This window comes from Lynx canadensis, chromosome B3, assembly GCF_007474595.2.
Source record: "Lynx canadensis isolate LIC74 chromosome B3, mLynCan4.pri.v2, whole genome shotgun sequence".
Taxonomy (NCBI): domain Eukaryota; kingdom Metazoa; phylum Chordata; class Mammalia; order Carnivora; family Felidae; genus Lynx; species Lynx canadensis.
The window spans coordinates 19,671,177-19,678,667 of record NC_044308.2 but is presented as its reverse complement, the minus strand read 5'-3'; positions in this window follow the sequence as shown (position 1 = coordinate 19,678,667).

Below are 7,491 nucleotides of genomic sequence, written 5' to 3'. Positions count from 1 at the left end.
AGAACCCAACTAAAAGGCGCATCAAGTTTAAACCTCAGATGCACACAATACTTTAAATTACCCTGCGGACACTAATCAGCTTCCCAGTTTCCTTTTGCCTGGGGTACTCATCTGCTATCGTCTTCCTCTGGGTCCTAGTGATACCCTTGGCTGCCTGGTTGAGGGGTCCTGCTGGCTTCTGAGCTGAGGCCTGGAGCTGGTAGATTTGTGGTGGGACCTGTAAGCTCAGGAGCCATTTGTATGGGGCATGGGCCCTGAGACCCTGTTTCTCCTCCATCTAGTGTCCTCCATGCCACCCTGTTGGACCCTCTGCAGCCTGGCATCACCACACTACCATTGACTCAGGGCCAGCCCAGTGGATCTCAGCTCAGCTCCGTGCTGGGTTCAGAACTCTCTGCCTGACCACTCAGTGCTCTTAAGTAGGCAGGGTCACCTCATGTTGGCTCAAGGGACCCCACTCAGGTGCTCCTTGTGGAGTCCAGGCATTCTGCGTCCCTTCCTGCTGGAAATCCATGAAGCATGTTCAACGCCTACATCAGGTTGACCACTGGGGCAGACCCTTCTTGCTCTTCTTCTACCAACCACCCTTCAGAGGAAAGGAAGAAGTCTTTCTTTTACACCTCCTTTATGAGACCTTTTTTCTACCAGACAGAAGAAGGCTTCAAGGGCCAGCAGAGACAGATAACAGGACTCTCTTCTCTCGTTAGCATGTGGTTTAAGCTGTAAGTCAAGTGTAGGCCATTTAAATAGCAGGCAAAAAAAAAAAAAAATCAACCAAATCCTCAAAGCCTGGATTTCAAGTCTAGTATCTTGCCAAAGGGGGAACATACTTGGCAATAAGGCTTTTGACTCTACTTCATTAGAATGAAATATGTTTTAAGGATAAGTGCATTGGTTTTATATATTTATAATACTATGTTTCATTACAACTGTTTTATAGGGTCTTGCAGGGAAAAATAAGACCAAGCCAACAAAGAAATATATAATTCAATAGCTGTAATGGACAAAGAGAACCATTTACTTAAGAATGGCTTTCCACAAATTAGGTATTAATCATATTTTGAATATTATCTGTATGTTTGACCATGCCTGCACAATTAGAATGTTGGTCACTACTTCTACATGCATTTGTATTTGCCAGTAATTCCCCTGTCTTCTTTTCAACCTCCCACTACTAATTTATGTTGACCCTCAAAAAAGAAAATGAGTACTTGAATGTCAGGGCATGTGACTTGCATTCTAGGACATATTGTAACTTCCAGAGCACTGACTCAGCAATCTAATGGTTTAGCCTTCATACTCCTGACAGCTGTTTATTTCTTTCAATGTAATTTCTGAGAAAAATATCCAGAAGGGATTTGCTGCCCTAGATCTATCAGAAAACATATTTAAGATATCCTGTAGTTTTCTAATACAAAAGTCTAACAGTGAACAATCATATCATAAAGGGTTATGATTTCAGTAACAGTTTATCAGGCATAAAGGTGTTTAAAGCACCCACCTGAAACTTTGCAGAGATTTAAGAAGATAATGCATGGGAACAGTAGAAGCTAAGAAATCTTTCCAATACTATTTTAAGGCAATCAGAGAATAATGGAATTTGAAAGAAACTTCAAGATTATCTGATTCAGATCCCCACTTTCTGCACCTAGAAAAGTTTACTTATTGACTTCTACTAGAGCAAGTAGGGCTGTTCAAAGATCAGAAAGCCTTGAGATCACAGTTGGTGACTGCAAACAGAACCCAGGTCAAAAAGTCTGAGTACATCAGGCTCAGATTGCAACAGACCAAATTGGGACCTAGAGGCAAAATTAATCCCCAGAGAGAAAGACTGAAGCAGATAGGCTTCCAGAAGTCAGTAGCTCCAGCAGGCAGGAGAAAGCATAGACAGCAGTTTGCATATACCTGGTAACTCTGACAAGTCTTCTGACACCCATTCTGCCTCCCTCAGTGCTTCAGGTTTGAAACAATTACTGAAGACAACTAAAACCAAAATAGTAAAAAAAATCAACAAAAGAATGAAAACGATACACTAGAAAATATCTACTTACTACAAAAGAAGGCAGTGGGGAAGAATAAAAAAACAAAACAAATATCCAAATGGCAGGGATAGTTTCAACAAGACAAATTAAAAAAATAAACGTGAATGGATTAAACACGCCAACCAAAAGGCAGAGATGTCAGATTAGAATTAAGATCCAAGATGCAGCAATATGCTGCTGATAAGAGATACACTTTAGATTCAGAGGATTAAAGTAAAGAGATATAATGTGCAAACAGTAACAATAAGAGAGCTGAAGTGGCTACATTAATAAAAGATAAAATACACTTGAAGACAAAAAAGTTATGAAATGCAAATAGGAACTTAACATTTTAAAATAACTAAAATTGATGGTTTGCATTAGACTTCATTCTTTGTGTTGTACAGTACTATGCATTTTAACGACTGCCTTATATCATATATGCACCATTACAGTATCATACAGAATAGTGTCACCACCCTAAAAATTGATCTCTGTCCCACCTGTCAATCTCTCTCCCTCTCCCCATGAACCGTTGGCAACCACTGATGTTTTCACTGTCTCCAAAATTTTTTCTTTTCCAGAATGTCACATAAGTATCATACTTTATATAGCCTTTTCAGACTGGCTTCTTTCACTTAGCAATATTCACTTAAGTTTCCTCCATATCTTTCTGTAGCTCTATAGCTCACTTCTTTTTATTGCTGAATAATAATCTTTGTATGTATGTTCCACAGTTTATTTATCCATTCATCTATTAAAGGACATCTTGATTGCTTCCAAGTTTTGGCAATTATAAATAAACTGTTTTGTGCAGATTTTTGCATGCACTTAAATTTTCAACTCATTTAAATAAATACCAAAAGTTTGATTGCTGGATCATATGGTAAGAGTATGCTTAGCTTTGTAAGAAGCTGCCAAACTGTCTTCCACAGCAGACATTTTTTTGATCATTTTTTTTCCTTTGAAGTGTAGTTGATGCATAATATATTAGTTTCAATGATTCTATAGTGTGTCACCATTTATATATCTTACAAAGCAATCACAATGGCAAATCTAGCTACTGTTTGTCACCTTACAAAGTTGTTACATATTATTAACAATATTCTCCATGTTGTACATTGCATCTTCATGTCTTATTTATTTTATAAGTGGAAATTTGTATCTTTTAATCCCTTTCCTTATTTTGCTCCTTCCTCCCCCCCCACTCTGAAAATCACCAAATTGTTCTCTGTATATATGAGTTGGTTTCTGTTTTGTTTTTAGATTCCACACATAAGTGAAATCATACAGTATTTGTCTTTGTCTGACTTATTTAACTTAGCATAATATCCCCTAGGTTCATCCATGTTGTTGCAAATGGCAAGATTTCATTCTTTTTTTTGTTTGCAGCTGAGTAATATTGATAGACACTTAGGTTGTTTCCATGTCTTGGCTATTGTAAATAATGCTGCAATGAACATGGGGTGCCTATATCTTTACAAATTAATGTATTCTTTTTCCTCAGATAAATACCCAGAAGGGAACTGCTAGATTCAATGGTCATTCTATTTTTAATTTTTTTAGGAAACTCTATACTGTTTTTCATAATGGCTGTACCATTTTGCATCCCCACTAGCAGTGCACCAAGGACATCCTTGTGAAATATTCTCTTTTTGACAACAGCTATTTTGACAGGTGTGAGGTGATATCTCATTGTGGCTTTGACTTACATTTCCCTGATGTCTAGTAATGGTGAGCATCTTTTCATGTGTCTGTTGGCCATCTATATGTCTTCTTTGGAGAAATATCTTTTCACTTCCTCCTCCCATTTTTAATTGGATTTTTTTATATTGAGTTATGTGAGCTCTTTATATATTTTGCATGTTAACTCCTTATCAGTTATATCATTTGAAAACATCTTCTATTCAGTAGGTTGTCTTGTCATTTTGTTGAAGGTTTCCTTTGCTGTGCAAAAGCTTTTTAGTTTGATGCAGTCCCATTTGTTTATATTTACTTTTGTTTCCTTTGCCTAAAGAGACAGATCCAAAAAATTATTGCTCATACTGATGTTCAAGAGCTTACTGCCTATGTTTTCTTCCAGAATTGTTATGGTTTCTTGTCTTCTAATTAAGCCTTAAATCCATTTTGAGTTTATTTTAATAAATAAATTTAATAATAATTAATATTAAATTAATAATTAATAACAATTAATAATTAATAAAGTAATAATTTAAATAAATAAATAAATAAATAAATGGTGTGAAAAGTTGTACACTTTCACTGTTTTGCTTGTAGGTGTCCATTTTCCCTGACAACATTTATGTTCTTGCTTTCTTTGTCAAAGATTAATTGACTGTATAAGGATGGGCTTATATCTGGACTTTCTATTCTGTTCTATTGACCTATGTGTCTATTTCTGTGTCAATACACTATTTTTATTAATATACCTTTGGAGGATAGTTAGAGATCAGAGAGGGTGATACCACCAGCTTTATTCTTCTTTCTCAAGATTGCTTTGGCTGGCTATTTGGGGTCTTTCATGGTTCCTTACAAATTTTAGGATTCTTTTTTAGTTCTCTGAAAGATGACATTGGTATTTTGTTAGGGACTGCATTGAATTTGGATATTGCTTTGGGTAGTAAGGACATGTTAACAATATTAATTATTCCAATCTACCAGCATGATATATTTTCCATTTATTTCAGTCTTCTTCAATTTCTTTCATCAATGCCTTATATTTTTTCAGAGTAAAAATCTTTCACCTCCTTGGTTTAAATGTATTCCTAGGTATTTTATTATTTTTGATATAATTGTAAATGGGATTTTCCTTAATTTGTCTTTCTGGTAATTCATATTTAGTGAGTAGAAATGGAACAGATTTATGTATTTAATTTTGTATCCCACTCAATTTGCTTACTAGTTCTAATAGTTTTTTGCTAAAGTCTTTACAGGTTTCTCTATATAGCATCATGTTATCTGTAAATAGTGACACTTTTACCTATCTTTCAACTTGGATGCCTTTCCTTTTTCTTATATAATTGCTGTGGCTAGTACTGCCAGTAGTATATTGAATAAAAGTGGTGAGACAGGGCATCCTTACTTTGTTTCTGAGTGTAGAGCAGAAATTTTCAGCTTTCACCACTGAGTATGATGTTAGCTATGGATATCTCATATACGGCCTTTATTATGTTAGTACATTCCTTCTATACCCACTTTGTTGAGAGGTTTTATTATAAATGGATGTTGAATTTTGACAAATATTTTTTATGCATCTATTAAGATAATCATATGATTTTTATCCTTCATTTGCTTAATGTGGTGTATCACATTAACAGATTTGTGGATGTTGAAACATCCTTGAATTGCTTGAATAAATGCCACTTGATCATAAAATGTGATCTTTTTAATATATTGTACCCAGTTTGCTAATATTTTATTGAGGATTTTTACATCTATGTTCATCAGGGAAATTGGCCTATAATTTCCTTTTCTTGTGGCATCCTTGTCTGGCTTTGGTATTTGGCTAATGCTGGCCTTGTAAAATGACTTTGGAAGAGTTCCCTCCTCTTATGTTTTTTAGAAGACTTTGAGAAGGTTCTTTGAATGTTTCTTCTTTGGATATATGAAAGAATCCACCAATGAAGCTCGCTGGTCCTAGACTTTTGTTTGTTGGGAGATTTTTGATTACTGATTCAATTTCTTTACTAGTGATCAGTATTCAGCTTTTCTTTTTCATCATGATTCAGTCTTGGTAGATTATGGGTTTCCAGGAATTTATCTTTTTATTTTAGGTTTTCCAATTTGTTGGTGTATAATTGTTCATATCAGTCTTTTATGATCCTTTGTATTTTTGTGGTATCAGTTGCAACATCTCATCTTTCATTTCTGATTTTATTTATTTGAGTCTCCTCCCTTTCTGTGTCTATCTCTGTCTCTTTCGCAGTGGATCTAGCCAAAAGTTTGTCAATTTTGTTTACTTTTTAAAGAACAAGCTCTTATTTTCATTGATCTTTTAAAATTGTCTTTTAATTTATTTCTGCTGTAATCTTTCTTATTTCCTTCTTTCTGTTACTTTTGGGTTTTGCTTGTTCTTTTTCTAGTTCTTTGTACTATAAATTAGATTGTTTATTTGAGACTTTTCTTTTTTTTTTAATCAAAGTCTTCAAAGAAGCAGTAGTTTATTATTATACATGTAATTTACCTATATAAATGATAGAATAGGATACCCCAGTAAGCATCATGGAAAGTCTTTCTTAATAGACTCCCTGAGGCCTTTGTCATGGCCTTTCTCCAGAGAAAGCAGGGCAGAGCAGCACAGCCTGCACAGGGACCATCTTTATCTTCTGCGGTTTCACTATGTCCTTCTACCTTTGGTTCTCTGGTCAACCAGAGGCTTCTGGGAAGTTCCAAGAAGGTCCTTTACTCTGAAACAAAATCTTGAAGACTAGATAGTCCCAAAAAGATTTTAAATAGATGGCTTTATTTAGCACTGTCTGTATAGATTCTAACACGATATGAATTAGACCATGTTGAATTCATTTGCTTATTTGAAACCTGGATTCTGCCAGCTTACATGTCTCTATTTTATTGTGTTAATAGTTTATTAAATGCTTTCAGTAAAATTTGATTTTAGAGTATTTTGGATTTTTACACTGAAATAAAGGAAAAATTTACTTTTTAGAATGTGAGATCCTTTGGAAATCCTGGGTATGTAATGAGAAGATTGGTACTTGATAACATTGAAATCTGTGGTTCCTTTTTTCATGGAAGCATATCAGAATTTATGTTTTATTTATATTTAATACTTTAAGGCAGTAAAAAAAGACAATATTAGGTTATAGAGGAAAATCAGATTAACATGGAAAATGACTTTGTTATGAAGCCATTATTCCTAGTCAAGAAGCAGGTTTTGTGCCGACCTAATCTTTTTTTTTTCTTATTAACTTGTTTTATTTTTTTAAATTTACATCCAAACTATTTAGTATATAGTGCAACAATGATTTCAGGAGTAGATTCCTTACTGCCCCTTACCCATTTAGCCCATCCCCCTTTCACAACCCCTCCCGTAACCCTCAGTTTGTTTTCCATATTTATGAGTCTCTTATGTTTTGTCCCCCTCTCTGTTTTTATCTTATTTTTGTTTCCCTTCCCTTATGTTCATCTGTTTTGTCTCTTAATTTCCTCATATGAGTGAAGTCATATGATTTTTGTCTTTCTCTGACTGACTAATTTCACTTAGCATAATACCCTCCAGTTCCATCCACATAGTTGCAAATTGCAAGATTTCATTCTTTGTCATTGCCAAGTAATACTCCATTGTATATATATACCACATCTTCTTTATACATTCATCCATCGATGGACATTTGGGCTCTTTCCATACTTTGGCTATTGTTGATAGTGCTGCTATAAACATGGGGGTACATGTGTCCCTTTGAAACAGCACACCTGTATGCCGTGGATAAATGCCTAGTAGTGCAATTGCTGG